General features: G+C 35.6%; 1 protein-coding gene across 1 annotated transcript in view; it reads left to right on the top strand.

Annotated features, from left to right (window-relative positions):
• The window catches only part of LOC121328315 (forkhead box protein P3-like), a 57,198-nt gene that overhangs the window by 7,777 nt on the left and 31,798 nt on the right, over positions 1-17,623 (top strand). The window contains exon 3 of the mRNA XM_041272929.1: positions 13,817-13,950. The gene's annotated coding sequence lies outside the window, so the exon portion shown is untranslated. The remainder of the gene's footprint in view (positions 1-13,816; positions 13,951-17,623) is intronic.

Genomic DNA, 17,623 nt, shown 5'->3' with positions numbered 1-17,623 from the left:
ATAAAGTCGAATGAAACCTGCTGAATGTTACGTTACTGTATTGAATTACACACCACTTTGTAGTTTCGCCTTATAAACTAAAAACTGACTAATGGAAAAATGTGACATTTCAAGTGTCTAACATGAAATACTGTACGACTATAGTTTTGTCATTTTTTTCATTACACGATAAATAAAATATCTAAATTAACTTTGGGCATAGGTGTAGATATACCTTTCAATAATTTAAAAAATACATATACTAACAGTTTATTATCACTGGAAAGAAGGTAAAGACATTACATTTCAAGAAGCACAACGTTTTGTTCGGTGATACCTTGAAGATAGAATCCTCTGAATGTGTCAAATACAACAGCTGTTGTTCACAAAAGTCTCTTCAAGTAAGAAGTGAAAGGAAGTACCTCTTGCACCTCAGTTTAGCCTAAGAAAATAAAAATAAAAATGTTTTACTAAAACGTTCTGATTTCTTGGCTATACACAAAGGTTTGGGAATGAGAAGAGGCTGTTTGGCCCATCAAGGCTCATTCCTTCAGAGCACATTTGTCTAGACCTAAGGTGATCTAATTTGATCTGATCTGAATGTTTCTATCTTTTTAGATACTTCATCTGAAGCTATTCCATGTGTTTACAACTGTTAAAGGGCTTACTACCTTCTGTTCTAAACTCTACTCAGTCGTCATTTCTATTGTTCTCTCTCTGCTAAACCTGAAGGGTTTACTCTACCTAGGATTTTATAACTGATGTTCTGCTTGAACTGAAAGTCTTACAGAAGCTTGTGTAATTGTTTCTTGAATTTCTGACCGCTATATAACACATATGCTTAATTTATACACATGCTTCTTTGCTGTCTGTGACTTTTGCAAAGCAAACTTTCAGAAAGCCTGTTTTGTTTCGACGCCTCAAGTACACACATCCGAGTCCAGAACCATTGCGGCTTAGAAATTGCTTTTGTCGTCTTTTCGATAAGCGTGTTTCTACAATCAAATATTTGTTTTCTGTTGTGTTCACCGCTTCAACTTGTCTTGCTGCATCTCATTTTGGAAACAACCTTGTATTCATTGAAATCCAACGACAGAATGACTGGACGAATCGCACTGTTATGTGGCTTTACTAAGAAGTGATTCACCGAAACTAAGCTGTTTATTTCAGGTTTGAATATACTTTCTTGTCCATACATTGAACTTGTTATTTAAACAGAACACACAAGAACATTCAGAGTGCTGTGGCTATTTTACGCCTGAGTGGCCATAAACAATGCACTTTACAGTGTGTCTCTAACCTCTGTGTAATTACATGGTAGTTACTTAGTAAATACATGTGCACTTACATATTATTACAATGCTATTATGCATATTTACACTGTACTTAACATGTACATCTTTTTGCTCGATATATGTAAGTATGAAAAGGGTTAGAGTTGGGGTTTATTGTTAAAAAAAAATACACATTTAGTACATTGTCACTATGCATAATAACATTGTAATGATGTGTAAGTACACCTGTATTTATTAAGTAACTACTAGGTAAATACACAGTCATTGGAGATACCATGTAAAGTGTTATCATAAATTCAATGACAACACACTAGAGACTTTACAGTGTCTTCAATTATTTGAAATACTGAAATGAGGGTAAAATGAAGAACCATTTTCAGCACATTGAAAGGGGGGTCAGAGATAGCGTTAATGAAGCTAGACGAGGGGTTTTGGAAGCGTTGCTTTGCAGTCTTTTAACGCTGGTTTTGCTGGTCTATATGGAAATGCGTGCTGGGTTTGGGTTAAGCTGGCATTTCAAGGCTTCTGTGTCGCAGTACAAGAAAGATCTGTCAGAAGTGTTACTTTCTGTTTCCTTGTTCAATCTTTCAGAGATCATTCAGACATGTTGTGCTTTGTTTGATGTCGGACTACCAGACAGTTTCTTTAGTGAAATTCTCCACCATCGATACAGATGTGGCTATTGGAATAGTTTTGGCTCGCTATCTCCATATTTGAGTGCTCTGATAGGCAGGACTAGCATTGGCTATACTTTTACAAGGGTTTAAACACATACAGGGGAATTGTCTTTTGCATATCAACTCCTGAAGGGATGGAATTGTTTCCATCATAGTATTAAAGTGGAATTTGATCATCTTTCCTTCCCTGGCTTAAAGGATCCTCTTTGTAAATTGCTTAGCTCCTTCTGCTTCAGTCCACATTAACAACTAGACCCATGTCTTATTTATTCCGTTGATCTCTGTATGCTGCTGGTTTTTAAGTTTGACCCACACATGTTTTAATGTGGTGTATGCACTTTGCAATTGCCTTTATTTTCCAGGACCCCCTTTGTAAACGAGGCCTCCGTCTCAATAGATAAATCTCCTGATTTTTTAAAATAAACTGCTTCTAACAAATGTTTGTATGCTTTGCAATTGAGATGGCTGCTTTATCTACATTTGCCTGTGTAGTTTGCTGTTACAGTATGTGTATTGGCATCCCCGCCTTGTCCAGAACACAGCTGCCAGAATGCTTTCTCCCATATTACTCCAGTGCTTGGGCCCCTACATTGGTTCCCAGTGAGATACCGAATTGATTTTAAAGTTGATTTCCATTACATGAGAGTAGATGTTAAAACTTCATGCTGATTTGAACTCGGCTCTTGTCAAGATAAGCACCAAGATGCACCTTATAGTCTGGTGATCGGAGGTTTGAACCCAGGCTATGTCATTGCCAACCGTGATCGGGGGTTCCCAGGGGGAGGTGCACAATTGACCAAGCGCCACCCGGGTAGGGAGGGCTTAGGTCGACAGGGCAATCCACAGTTCACCACGCACCAGCAACCCCTGTGGCTGATAGGGCGCCTGCGAGTCTGCAGTACAGCCATCAGATCTGTGTTGTCCTCCGGCACTATAGGTCTGGTGGCTTCGCTGTGGATCCGAGATGCGAAAAATGACAGCTTGGCAGGAACACGTTTTGGTGGACGCGTGTTTCAACCTCCGTTTCACGAGTCACCGGGGTGTTGCAGCAGTGAACAGGGATTAATAATAATACAATTGGCGTTTCCAAATTGTGGAGAAAACTAGGGTAAAAATCATTGGCAATGATGTGGCAATTATATATATATATATATATATATATATATATATATATATATATATATATATATATATATATATACACAGTACTGTGCAACAGTTTTAGGCAGGTGTGAAAAAATGCTGTAAATTAAGAATGCTTTCAAAAATAGACATGTTAATAGTTTATATTTATCAATTAACAAAATGCAAAGTGAGTGAACAGAAGAAAAATCTATATCAAATCAATATTTGGTGTGACCACCCTTTGCAGCATCAATTCTTCTAGGTACACTTGCACACAGTTTTTGAAGGAACTTGGCAGGTAGGTTGGCCCCAACATCTTGGAGAACTAACCACAGTTCTTCTGTGGATTTAGGCAGCCTCAGTTGCTTCTCTCTCTTCATGTAATCCCAGACAGACTCGATGATGTTGAGATCAGGGCTCTGTGGGGGCCATACCATCACTTCCAGGACTCCTTGTTCTTCTTTACGCTGAAGATAGTTCTTAATGACTTTCGCTGTATGTTTGGGGTCGTTGTCATGCTGCAGAATAAATTTGGGGCCAATCAGATGCCTCCCTGATGGTATTGCATGATGGATAAGTATCTGCCTGTACTTCTCAGCATTGAGGAGACCATTAATTCTGACCAAATCCCCAACTCCATTTGCAGAAATGCAGCCCCAAACTTGCAAGGAATCTCCACCATGCTTCACTGTTGCCTGCAGACACTCATTCGTGTACCGGTCTCCAGCCTTTCGCGAACAAACTGCCTTCTGCTACAGCCAAATATTTCAAATTTTGACTCATCAGTCCAGAGCACCTGCTGCCATTTTCTGCACCCCAGTTCCTGTGTTTTCGTGCATAATTGAGTCGCTTGGCCTTGTTTCCACGTCAGAGGTATGGCTTTTTGGCCGCAAGTCTTCCATGAAGGCCACTTCTGACCAGACTTCTCCGGACAGTAGATGGGTGTACCAGGGTCCCACTGTTTTCTGCCAATTCTGAGCTGATGGCATTGCTGGACATCTTCCAGTTGTGAAGGGAAGTAAGCATGATGTGTCTTTCATCTGCTGCAGTAAGTTTCCTTGGCCAACCACTCCGTCTACGGTCCTCAATGTTGCCTGTTTCTTTGTGCTTCTTCAAAAGAGCTTGGACAGCACATCTGGAAACCCCTGTCTACCTTGAAATTTCTGCCTGGGAGAGACCTTGCTGATGCAGTATAACTACCTTGTGTCTTGTTGCTGTGCTCAGTCCTGCCATGGTGTTATGACTTTTGACTGTAAACTGTCTTCAGCAACCTCACCTTGTTAGCTGAGTTTGGCTGTTCCTCCCCCAGTTTTATTCCTCTTACACAGCTCTTTCTGTTTCAGTTAATGATTGTGTTTCAACCTACATATTGAATTGATGATCATTAGCACCTGTTTGGTATAATTGTTTAATCATACACCTGACTATATGCCTACAAAATCCCTGACTTTGTGGAAGTGTACCTAGAAGAATTGATGCTGTTTTGAAGGCAAAGGGTGGTCACACCAAATATGGATTTGATTTAGATTTTTCTTGTGTTCACTCACTTTGCATTTAGTTAACTGATAAATATAATTTATTAACATGTCTATTTTTTAAAGCATTCTTACTTTACAACATTTTTTCACACCTGCCTAAAACTTTTGCACAGCACTGTATATAGTCACCTTTTATGAATATTTGCAGAAGCAGACTAGGCAGGATCCATGCTGGATGATATTAAACAACAATACAAATTGTTGTATAGCTACACCTCATGAAGACACACTGTCAAAATGCTTTTTTTTTTCCTTTTGATTTGTTTGAATCAAAAATGTGTTTAAGCAAATAAAATGTAAGAATGTTTTGTTGTTTTGAGTTTGTGTAATTAGTCTTATCTGCACACATATCAACAATCAACCATAACCAACAGTACAACCTTCTACAAAAAATGAACACAACATGAACGACCTACAATTTGTAGTTTTTAGAAGAAGTAAAAATTAGATAATGTATAACACTGGAAAGAAATTGATAAATAGACTCAATAACATGATGCCTGGAGGTTTAAATAGATTACAACATTAACTGTGTGCTAAATGACATCACAAACACGTCGATAGATTTAAATTGAAATAAGTGAGGGTAGTTGCCATGGCATCAAAAGCCTAAGAGTGCCTCCACTTTTTGTTTTCAAACACACTTTCCCTTGACAAGGAAGCACTGTTACACTTGCCAACCTCCACCCAACACCAACATTTTTAGCATATTCTTGTCATCTTCACCTATGGCCAAAAGGTTTGCATCACCTAGGTTTGAGCCATAATTAAAAAAATAATAATAATAAACTATGAACATAAATGTAGATATTTTATGTAACATCATGTAATCAAAGAAACTACAAAATGATATGGCAAAAGTCTACTGGAAGCTGTAATAGTTAGTATGGAATTTCATGTTAGATTTTTGTCAGATTTTTAAATTTGTCAGCATTTTGATAACTACAAAGCGGTGTGTAATTCAGTATGTTAACGTAACATTATTGAACAGGTTTCATTTGACTTTATGAAGCAAAATGTATTAATTCTATATAGGGTGATTCAAAATCTTTGGCCAGAGCTGTATAGACCTTTTCAAAATAGAAAGGTGTGTATGCTCTGGTTTATTAAATACAAATAGCACTTGTAACTGTATAGTTTATACTCTAAATAATATAATGGTTATATTAAAACAGGTGCAATTGAACATCCAGCTTGAAATAAAAGAAATGTGTAAAATGGAGATAAATCCAATGCATGCTGTAAAAATACATGCATTTCCAAATGCAAAACAATCCTATGATTTGAAACAGTTGCAAAGGTTGCTGTGCTGTATTTCTAATGAAGACCAGAGGATATGATGCATGTAGGCTGTTGAAAGCAGATTTATCTGAATAAATACTGTATATGTAGGACGACATCATTTGTTTGACGGTTTGAGACAGTCCCTAATCCCGTAGTCCTAAATCTATTTGAAATTGTGTAGCACAGAGAGCCACACAAACAACTGTCTGATATCAGCAATCCATAACTATTACACTCAAATTGTGCTACTTTAAAACAAATACTAAACTTAAATTCAACGGCAAATATTTTGACTTTTTCAATGTCTTCAAAGTTCTACTCCAAAGGTTTCTCATTTAATTTATTGTGTTCCTTTTAGTATTTCTAAATCAACAATAAAGGCTAGAGCCTCACAGCTATTTAATCCAAATTGTATTTATTATCTAAAAGGAAAAAAATAAAAAGAATTGTAGTTAAAAAAATAAAAGTACTTCCAAGTGGCTAAATTAAGGGTTTTATTATTATTATTATTATTATTATTATTATTAATAATAATATAATCATAATATAAGACGCTTTGGTCACACTTTTTTTTTTAATTTTTTTTAAAGTGTTGTAAAAAGTTTTGAAAATCACGATTTTATCACAGACCACTAATGAGGTGTAGTGAATTGCATATTTTGTAATTACTAACAAAATAGATATTTAATCTTTTTTTTTTAATTGATTAAACATTTTTATTCAAATGATCAGTTAATCATATTTATCAGAGTTGAATAAAATGCTCACATTTTCTATAAACATCTCAAGTCAGTTTAAAATGACATGCATTTACTTGAACCAAATACAGTACTTTATTTTTTTGTTAAAGTTTTTATTTTCTTGGTTTGACATTCATTATTTATCCATATTCTATAGTTTTCATTTATGAAATTGTTGGATAAATTGAACGCTTTACAAAAATGTGTAGTTATGTATTTGTTCAGTTAATTTTGATAGATGTTAACCATGTGTCTACGAGGCATCACTACCAGAAGTCGCAGTCTGTCTCTCACACAAAATTGGCATTTCATCATAGACACAATTTTTTAGTGTTTCTGTTGAAGTCACTGAGAAAGAATTGAATTTATTCCATTTATGTTAATATTTCTTTTGATGTTGAGAGACTTCTTGCCAAAATATTTGTCATTGAATTAAGTTTTGCTCAGTTTTTCTAAATCTAGCACTGCTAATACAACTTTCACACAACTATTAAAAGCTTAAATATTTATATTAGGGAGACAAAAAAAAATCACTAAAATGTTTCATGTATTACGTTTAATTTGCAGTTGGAATGTTAACTAAAAGTCAAATAAAAATATCAATTGCAATATACAGTAGCATAATACAAAAATTTCTACAATGATTAATTTATTACCAGAATCGGGTATTATACAGTAGTGTGCCTATTTATTAGAACAGACATTTGCTTCCTTTTTTGAGTTGTTGTGCATATGAAATCATACCACTGGAACGAAAAGTCTTTTTTGTCAAAATAGGCAAATTAAATAGGCAAATTTAATCTGTAAACCTCACATCTCGACTATACTGGACTACATGGCACCCAATTGCACCAGTAGTTGCATCATCTTGTACTTGCATTGGACTGCTCCATACCTTAATGTATTCTACTACTGCTCTCAATTATAACTACTTCTTGTGTCTTGTATTTGATTTTACTCTTATAGGTGTCTGTATTCATGTTTTTTGTATTTGCTCTTATTTGAAATCATTCTCATCCATTCATCATACTTACTATTTACTCTTACTGGGCTTTACTTGTATAAGCAAATATTTACTATATGTTGTAACTGCTTTTAGTGGAACTCACTCTTCCCTATACCTTACTGTATTCTTTATTTTGCTCTTAAACTAGATATTATTGTTCTTTCATAACTGCTCATCTGTATTACAATATTCTGTAATGTGATACTTTGTACTGTGATATTTTGTAAAAATTGTAAGTAGCCCTGGATAAAGGCGTCTGCTAAGAAATAAAAGAAAGAATAATAATAATAATAATAATAATAATATAATAATAATAATAATAATAATAATAATTACTGATCGGCCACACATGCACTTCAATTAAAATAGTAACAAATAGCCACAAATGATAGAATGCATGAGACTTTTTAGAAGTTGTTTAAGATGCCTAATTAAAGCACAAAGTGCTCTAACATTTTCACACACAAGGTGATTACTGATCGGAAATTATAATTCTCACATCCTGAGGTTTGCACGCTTCAGTTAAAGGATCAGAATGCAAGAATAAATTATATCGAATTCAAATCAAATACAATGGGGCTGACGAAACCTCAAACTCCCAAAAAACATAGTCAAAAGAGACAGTGAGAAATAAATGCAGCAGGTATTTCATTGAAGGGAGTTGAAGTAGTTAGGGCGTTTTATTTCTCCTTTTGTGTGTGGGTGTGTTTTTTTCTTTTAAAACTCATATGTAATACTGTGTAAGTACACACGTACTTGCATAGTAACAGTAATTGAAGCCACTATGTGAAGTGTTACCAGATTGCCATTAAATTTCAGTTTCTTTTGTATTTCTAAACTCAACACTATTGTGTTTCACAAGTTATCGATCATTCTTAAAACATTTGACCAATATTAGGTTAAATAAACCAATGTAAATGTCACATAGCTTCCTGAAGTAAATATCTAAAAGAGATGGTTCACATGGAGTTTACTGTGTAGAATTCAGAAATTATCACAGTTTGGCTCAACTGGTAAAACCACAGCTGCATCTTGTGCAGGGTGTGCGACGTCGCTGGACTTCGCTGGATATTCCGGGGGGAGTGTCCCTTTGCCTCTGGCGCTCTTGTGGGTTAGGGAGGCAAAACTGGCAGGGACTGTTTCTCCTCATAGCTCTACAGGGGACCCTACCGGCCAGACGCCCAGTGAGCTCAGAGCAGACACCTGCAGGGTTTGTCCTTCAGAGGCTGGCAGCTCGCTGACGTCCGCTCTCGAGTTCCTGGGTGTAGAAGAGGAGGCTGGCTGGGTCGTGGGATTGGAGGACGCCCGCTGAACCTTCACTTCTCCTGAGCAGTGCTGTGACTTCTCCTGAGCAGCTGCATGGTGAAGGGGGGGGGGGGGGGGGGGGGGGGGGGGGGGATTGGACATTCCAATTGTGGAAAAAAAAGGGGGTAAAATAATTGGGCACACTAAACAAATAAAGAAAAGCATATTCATGTGAAACTATTTTTCCTATAGGGGACGTCCCTACATGTAAACTTTTTAATGGGGATGATTTTATCAAACTTTGTCCTCAACAGAATAAAATAATTTGCCCACACAGATACACACACTCAGAATTAGTCACAATCACGCTAATATCGCTCCTGTTCAAGACAGACTCTGCTTCTTATCAGCACAATTAAATATAAGAATATAATGGAGACGAGCCCCTACACCTAATATCTACTATCAAACAGTAATTTCCACCACAGTCTGGTATTAATATGTAACAAAGGATTGGGAATGAGAAAAAGGCCATGCATCCCATTATGACTCGTCCCTTCTTAGCACACCATTCTCCCCTTCTGGGGTGGGGGGCGGGGGGGGACTAATTTAAAAGCACAGAATCTTTTTTTAAATGCTCCCAGTGTTTTAGATTCTATGGCTTCACATGATTAGCTATTCCATGCATGTGTAACTCAATGCTCAAAGACTTTGCTGAATGATTTGAAACTCCTATTAAGCAATTTTTATTAAGCAGATAACACAGGTGCCAATTACATTTATTAAGTTTCTTTTAATAGTTCTAAATTCAGCTCTATTCAGTGTTATGGATGACATTTAATGCTTCAAAACTATTTTTTATATAGCCTAGTATATCTAAATATACTATATTTGCATTGATCAGGTAAAGGGAGAAGAACAAGCTTTACATTTTAGACCCCCCAAATAGAATGGAATGTGTTCCTTAGCATGGTTCAAAAAATCTGACAGTACTTGTGATCTGCAAATGTCAACAGCACAACACTTGTTTCTTTAAATTTCCTCTTACAGCGGAAGAGACTTTTGAGGTATTGAAAGCCAGTGTTAGTTAATCAACTGAACACTATCATCCTGTCAAATTTATTCTCGCCATCACATTGCGTAACAAATCGCAACAGAGCCCCCTTCTTTTCCCCATGCCCGTCAACAGAAATTGACCAAACACTAGTTTGTAAAAAAATAAATAGTCATGTGCGCATGTTTTAGGACACCCCATTGCTCCTGTAATTGATTTGTTGTGCTGATGAAAATAGGTTATTAGTGATCTAATTTCATTGACGACTTTTATAGGTCACACATGCAACTAATTAAAAATAGCAAGATAAAGGAAGCACAGTGCTACAAAATATAATAAAAAATAAAAAAAATAAATAAAGATAAAATGCATGAGACTCTTTAGAAGTTGTTTAAGATGCCCGATTAAAGCACAAAGTGGTCTAACATTTTTACACATTAGTACCTCTCTCTCTCTCTTCAATTCAATTTTCAATTCAAAGGTGCTTAATTGGTATGACTATACACTTTATAAACATATTTAATTACAAATAGTAAATAGAACAAGACAAATACACTGAATTAAACAGAGAGAGAGCGAGAGCGAGAGAGAGAGAGAGAGAGAGAGAGAGAGAGAGAGAGAGAGAGAGAGAGAGAGAGAGAGAGAGAGAGAGAGAGAGAGATTGTTTTAAAACACTAAGAGAATTTAAATTTTTACTCTGTAATCAGTGATACAGAAACAGGTACTAATGTGTTCTTTAATCAGATATCTTAAACAACTTCTAAAGAGCCTCATGCATTTTAACATTTGGAGCTCTGCACTCCCTTTCTCTTGCTATTTTAAATTCATTGCATGTATGGCCTATTAAAGCCAGACAGAGAGAGATATTTCATATGGTGCTGTTACATTAAACATTTTTGGTGGTGGATCAAACACAAAAGAACAAAGGAGGGTTAAGGAGCGCTTTTAAGTGCACCTGTGTTGCACCCTGTTATATTTACTAACAGGTTTTGTTAAATAGTGCACTGCAATAGCAAGCTTTAAAAATAAACTCTTTGTGTACTGCATGCACTGATATCAATGTACAGCTATGGCCAAAGGTTTTGCATCACCCTATAGAAATAATTCATTTTGCTTCATAAAGTCCCATGAAACCTGTTGTATAATGTTAGCTATCTGTAAAAATATCTAAATGGTCAATCTTAAAATTCCAGTTGATGCACAACCTTTGGCCGTAGCTGTCCTCTAATCTGTCCTGTCACAGCTTTTTAAAGCTCTGTTGTACAGTAGGTCTTTTCCAGTATACACTGTGCCCTGAAGAGAAAGCTTCCTTTGGTTTCAGTATGTGTAACACAACTTTCTTCCGTCAGCCTGTGTTTGAACACAAGCGGTGGGCGCAGCTGTGTACCGAATTAGAACATTGTTTTTCCCTTTCAAATGCAAATGGTTTCCTTCGTATTGTGACGGGATCGTGTAAAAACCCCTTGTATTTTGTAGTCATTTCAGTTAATTTTGTTGATTCTGTTGTCCCGGTTTAATATCTAGCGGCCGCTGCAGTACTGTAAATAAACCTGCGGCGTGCAGAGAGGTTCTTTGTCATTGAGTGCAGATTGTGCTGGGTGACGTCTCTGTAATAAAACAGGCTAGAAAAAATTGCACTCAATAACTGCTATTAAACCAAAAAACATTGTTTTTCAGTTTATGTACACAGTTAAAAAAAAAAAAAAAAAAAAACACTAAAATGATTCAATTCATATGATGTTGAAAAAAAGACCTAGCCAAAATGTTTGTCCCTTGAATGGAAGTTTATTTTAGTATTTCTAAACCCAGCACTAAAAATAAGGTGGTATTTTGATAAATTTTTAACAGGGTGATAAGTGATTCAAAGTTCAATTCTGGTCCCCACTATACAAAACTGGTATTGTTCTGTTTAAAACTTGGGTTCGTTGTCAGACAAACAGCTCATATACTCAACCAACTCTCTCCACACAATAAAATAAAACTGGTCTTACTATAAATATATCAGATAATACTATACATTAACTCCAATTACTGTGTATGTACACAGCGGTTACTTGGTAATACATGTGTACTTTACAATTACAAAGTTATTATGCATAATTACAATGTACTTAATGTGTACAATTCTTAATGGTATATATATATATATATATATATATATATATATATATATATATATATATATTTGTTTGAGAGAAATTACTTTATTAAAATGGGCATGCGATTTTTGTGATTTCAAAGTTTTAGTATTCACAAATTTGCAATTTTGTAGTTTATAGTCACATTACATATTTTGCTAGATGACAGTAAAACTATATTCTCAATATTGGCACCTAAGACACCCCTAAACAAAGAAAAATATCAAAAATCAAAATATGGGTTGAAATGATTCTTTCTTTTAATTGTTTTGTTTAATATAGGCACTAACTTTAACAAAAATAATAATTATATTGGTAAAAAAAAAAATATTTTGTCCCCAAAACGCAACCTCAAAACTGAGGTTTAACCTATTTTTTTTTTTAACGGATCTTCGATAATTTGCGTAACTGCTGTTTGCAAAATTATAAAATGCCCATTTAAATATTGGGTCACGCCAATGAGTCTAATGACAGGAATCTAGTGTATTGCCAGTAATGGTCTGGTGTGTTTTTTCTTAATAAAATATCGATATGGTGAAACTGTGGTTTGCTATGATATGCTAACACATGTAAAAGAGGAGGAAACATTGAAAATAACAAGATGTTTTTGAATTAATCAGAAATTACAAATCCTGTTTGTTACGGGTAATCGGAAAATCTCTTTCTGCAGAAAATGTATTTATATATATATAAAAAAAAACTACACTCTACGTAACAATAAAACATTAAATTATGCTTGATTTTGAAATTCTAAAATAAACTCACTGTGATCACTTTTGACTAGAAGTATTTTGAACACATTGAGAAAGACTTCATTGAAAGACAAAATGTTTGCCATTTAATTTATTAGGTTTCTTTTAGTATTTCTCTAACTAAATTAAAATATTACAATCCTACAATTAAAAAGTCAAATCGTTAATTATTAGTATTCTCATCCAGCACTATTAAATGTTATAGTAAAACAAAAATAAAATCAATAAATTCAATGAAACATGTCCACCATAAGTTTTTATCCATGTCTTCAATGTAAAAAGTTATTGATGATCTTTACAGTTATGGATGAAATAACAAACATTGCAGAAAGACAACCTTAAAATGCAAAAATCAGTAATTTCTGTCTTATTCTGGAATCTACTTAAAAACAGGAAAAAGATAAGTGGTCTGCAGTATTGAGTGGAGTTCTCTTTCCTATACTGCTAGAGCGCTCTGCAATGTGAAGAGTGGAGTTCTCTTTCCTATATTACTAGAGCGCTGTGCAGTGTTGAGAGTGGAGTTCTCTTTCCTATACTGCTAGAGCGCTCTGCAGTGTTGAGTGAAGATATCTTTCCTTGACTGGTATACAGCTCTGTATTTTCTTTTCAATTAATTCTGAAATGTGTTAATTTATTTTTTAAATGAACTTCTTAACCTCTCTAAAACTGATGAAAGATTTAATAAACTATAGACAATATTATTTTTAATCAAATTGGCTGTAAAAAAAAAAAAATTAAATCCTACTTTAAAATAGTCAAAGTACTTTGTTTCCATATTTCGTTCCCCTGGTTACACTTTGTGTACTTTTCACAGACAGTTTCTTCAACCATCCTGTCTGTCTGCTTCTAGATCCACCTACCGCCCTTTCTCGATGTTAGCGGCAATCTTTTTCATTTTGAACCAAGTAGGGGGAAAAAATGATTGCAGCGCTACAGCAAGAAAAGACTCATAACATCATAACTCAATCTCATCTTGTTTCCAGTATCAGTCTCTCCCATGCCATCTGCAGTCTACAATTCAGTCTGCAACCGGACATCAGACAATTGATCATTTCAAGAGTCAGCAATATGTTTCAAATATAACGCTGCGATACAGACAACACTGGACACAGCAAAGGTAATGTCATGTGTTTCTTGTAAACACTGCAGGGGGTTCGTAATGCTTTAAGTAACATTCAGGATATTTTACACAAACTGCAGAGCCAACAAAGTCACACAACAAACTGCAAATTCCTAGGAATCTCAGTAGAACAGCTATTTGGGATCTTGAATTTATTCGGGATATATGTGACAATATGTTCAGTGTAAAATCTACAAATTTAGAATTTAGAAAATCCATTTTGCCAGTACCCTTTTAAAAGTTTACCACTGTAAATTGCAGTTTTCCCAAAGCTTATGCTATACATTTGCTGTAGTCTCTCTGTGCTTTATAGTGCTTCCCTATGCTTTACCTACTCTTTCACTGTGTTTTAGTACACTTTGCTGTGCTTTTACTATGGGAAACTTTTATCAGGGTTAGTTTACCATAGTTGTTTTTTTAACTGGCTTTATCATACCTCTCTGGGCTTTACAATGCTTATATATGGTTTCACTGTGCTTCATTACACTTCGCTGTGCTTTTACTAAGGGAAACTTTTATAAGGGTTAGTTTACCATGGTTGTTTTTTTAACTGGCTTTACCATACCTCTCTGGGCTTTACAATGCTTACATATGTTTTCACTGTGCTTCATTACACTTTGCTGTGCTTTTACTAAGGGAAACTTTTATAAGGGTTAGTTTACCGTGGGTTGTTTTTGAATGTGCTTTTCCATACCTCTCTGGGCTTTTCCACACTTTGCTGTGCTTCTAAAATGGGTACCATTCATCCACACACCTGTGAGTATTCTCTCTAACCAGTTCATGGTGTCATACCCAATGCATATCCATGATACGAATTCCCTCAAGGTGACAGAATCGGGTGTTAGTGTCTCTTTCCAAGGAAATCCTTCAAAGGCACAAGTCTATAGTAAGATGGTAAACTGTCCTGCCAGTAGAAACTGTGTAGGAACGGTTATTTGCAGAGTTTGCACACTGGTGTAAATATAGCCTGTGTGTAGGCTTGTGCAGTATTTATTTAAAAAGCAGGTCAAATCGTGGGAGAGCTCTGCTAAGGGTGCTGAATTTGCCTGACATTTCCGTTGCAATCAGTTCTTTAAGTGTCTATAGTAGGTATGGTGGCTAAAAGGAATATTTTAAGCAGACAGCACAGTTAGAAGTCACATGATTTTAGTACTGATTGAAGTTTTTAAAGTACCACTCTCTTGTACTTCTTCTCCTCCACTGTGGAGGAATGTCCAGCCCAGAGCAACCAGACTAATCCCAGCAGGGCTAAAGGAATGAGTTATGAAAAGAGGCTGAAACAACTGAATCTATTCAGCCTGGAACAGAGAAGAATCAGAGGGGACATGATTGAAGTCTTTAAATTATTAAAAGGAGTTGACAAAGTTAACCCTAACCAAGACCAGAAACCAGGACTCATTGGTAACCAATGCAAGAACCTGTAAATCACATGTTTCAGTCTGCACCATGGCAAAAGTGTTCTCTCTCCCACACTGGCCTTTATCGAACAGATATGAAGGCTTGAACCGGATGCACCTTGCTTGTTTACATGCCTGGAAAAAGTTAGTATCACAAGGACTGAACCTTGGCTTTAGTCCCATGGGTGGTTCAGATATAGATGAAAACCTGGTGCTGTGGTTAGCTGCATGACTTCACAAAGAACATAAGGTGTTCTAAAGATCAAAAAGACACCAGGGAGAGTTGTTTCTTTTTTTTTCTGTTGTTGTATGAAGATAATTTTGGGTTTTAGTTAAAAAATGTATAATACATATATATATATATATATATATATATATATATATATATATATATATATATATATATATATATATATACACACACACATACATACATACATATACATATATATATATATATATATATATATATATATATATATATATATATATATATATTTTTTTTTTTTTAAGATTGTATTGTTGGGGAAAAAAGTGACATTTGCTGAAATGTCAGCCTGTTATCTGGTAGTGTTTTGGGGTTTTTACGAATTTAACATGTAGGCAGATTCTGCATGCTGAAGTACAGACAGGGGCACGAGAAGGGTCCTCTGCTCTAAGCTTTATGCTCATTTGCCTAAGCGGGCACAGCTTTTTAAATTGTTTTCTAACTTTAATTCACTGAGACATTCATTATTTTAACTAGGGTTACCATACGACTCAATGTACATATATGGCCAAAAGCCACCCCATAGAATTAACTAATTTTTTTCATGAAGTCAAATGAAACCTGCTGAATAAGGTTACGTTAACATATTGAATAACATACCATTATGTAGTTCCCATATGACAAACTGACAAATTGAAAACTGACATTTGAAAATCTAACATGAAATACTGTACTGCTATGGCTTCTGGTAGACTTTTGCGAGATCATCTAAATTATGTTCATATGTTATTATTTTTTTCGGTCCATCATCCGGTTCCTAGTAGCTAACTGATCTCAGAACTTTGTCAAGTCGGGTCTTAAAGGATCCCAGTGATTCAGTGTCAACAGCATGACTAGGTAACCCATTCCATCCCCTCACCACTCTCTGTGTGAAGAAGTGTCTCCTTCAGTAACATGACTAGGTAACCCATTCCATCCCCTCCCCACTCTCTATGAGAAGAAGTGTCTCCTTCCCGCTGTCCTAAGTCTATCTCCACTTCATTTCCAACTGTGTGTCCTCTAGTGCTGGTTTCTGTGCTGCTCTTAAAGTACTGGTTCGGGTTAACAATGTCAACTCCTTTTAAGATTTTAAAGACTTCAATGAGAAAAAAACTTAGGTGAGTGTCATTGTTGATGTCTTCGGATTGCTCAGATACTCATTATACACTGGATAAAATCATCATATGTAAAGCTGTAAACCTTTGGCCAGAGCTGTACAACCTAACAGTATACCAACGATATTTAAATCTTTTCTGTTAACAGTTTTTAGTCCTTGAAATCATCTCTTTTCACCTAATTACCTCTTTGTATAGAAGTATGTTTATTAGGCTGCGGGAGTGAGTAAATGTGTGATTCACCAACCAGACCCGTTCACACCTAAAAGAATGATGCTTCTCAATACCAATGATGCGGTAATAGAGAGATTTAAATTATTTTTTATATGTATCTAAAAAGAAAACTTGATTCACACTGTACAAAATGATGGGTTTCATTGCACACAAAATAAAGTAAAAAACGCCTCAGAGTTTCCTATGTCAAGGGGTTCTCCCACGCTTTTATAATACGTTTTAGTGCTGATTAGGCTCATTTCTTTACCGTTAAAAAAAACCTCCCTTTCACATTGACAAACAGTCACACCTTTATAAAGAAATAAACTGGTCACGTTTTAGTTTGCTGTTCCCGGCAATGTAAATGTAAAACAGTACGATCAGCCACTTGATAATATTGTCTTCATCAACCCTTTGTGGATGACATTGGACTAAGTAAAGGGTTGTCAAAAATACAGTTGGATTTTTTTTCAACTGGCACATTAACAATAATCAGTAATACAGCGCTGTGAGTGTCTGTGTATGTATCGACACCCCTAGCACGTTCACTTCTAATTGTGCAGCAAAAACAATCGTTAGCCATCCTATAACCCTGTGGACATAGGACCGAGGGAAAGAGACACTTCTTCACACAAAGAGTGGTGAGGGGATGGAATGGGTTACCTAGTCATGTTGCTGAAGGAGACGCTTCTTCACAC

This window comes from Polyodon spathula, chromosome 16, assembly GCF_017654505.1.
Source record: "Polyodon spathula isolate WHYD16114869_AA chromosome 16, ASM1765450v1, whole genome shotgun sequence".
Classification (NCBI taxonomy): domain Eukaryota; kingdom Metazoa; phylum Chordata; class Actinopteri; order Acipenseriformes; family Polyodontidae; genus Polyodon; species Polyodon spathula.
Note: the sequence above shows the minus strand (reverse complement) of the source record. Positions and strands in the feature narration are given on the sequence as shown.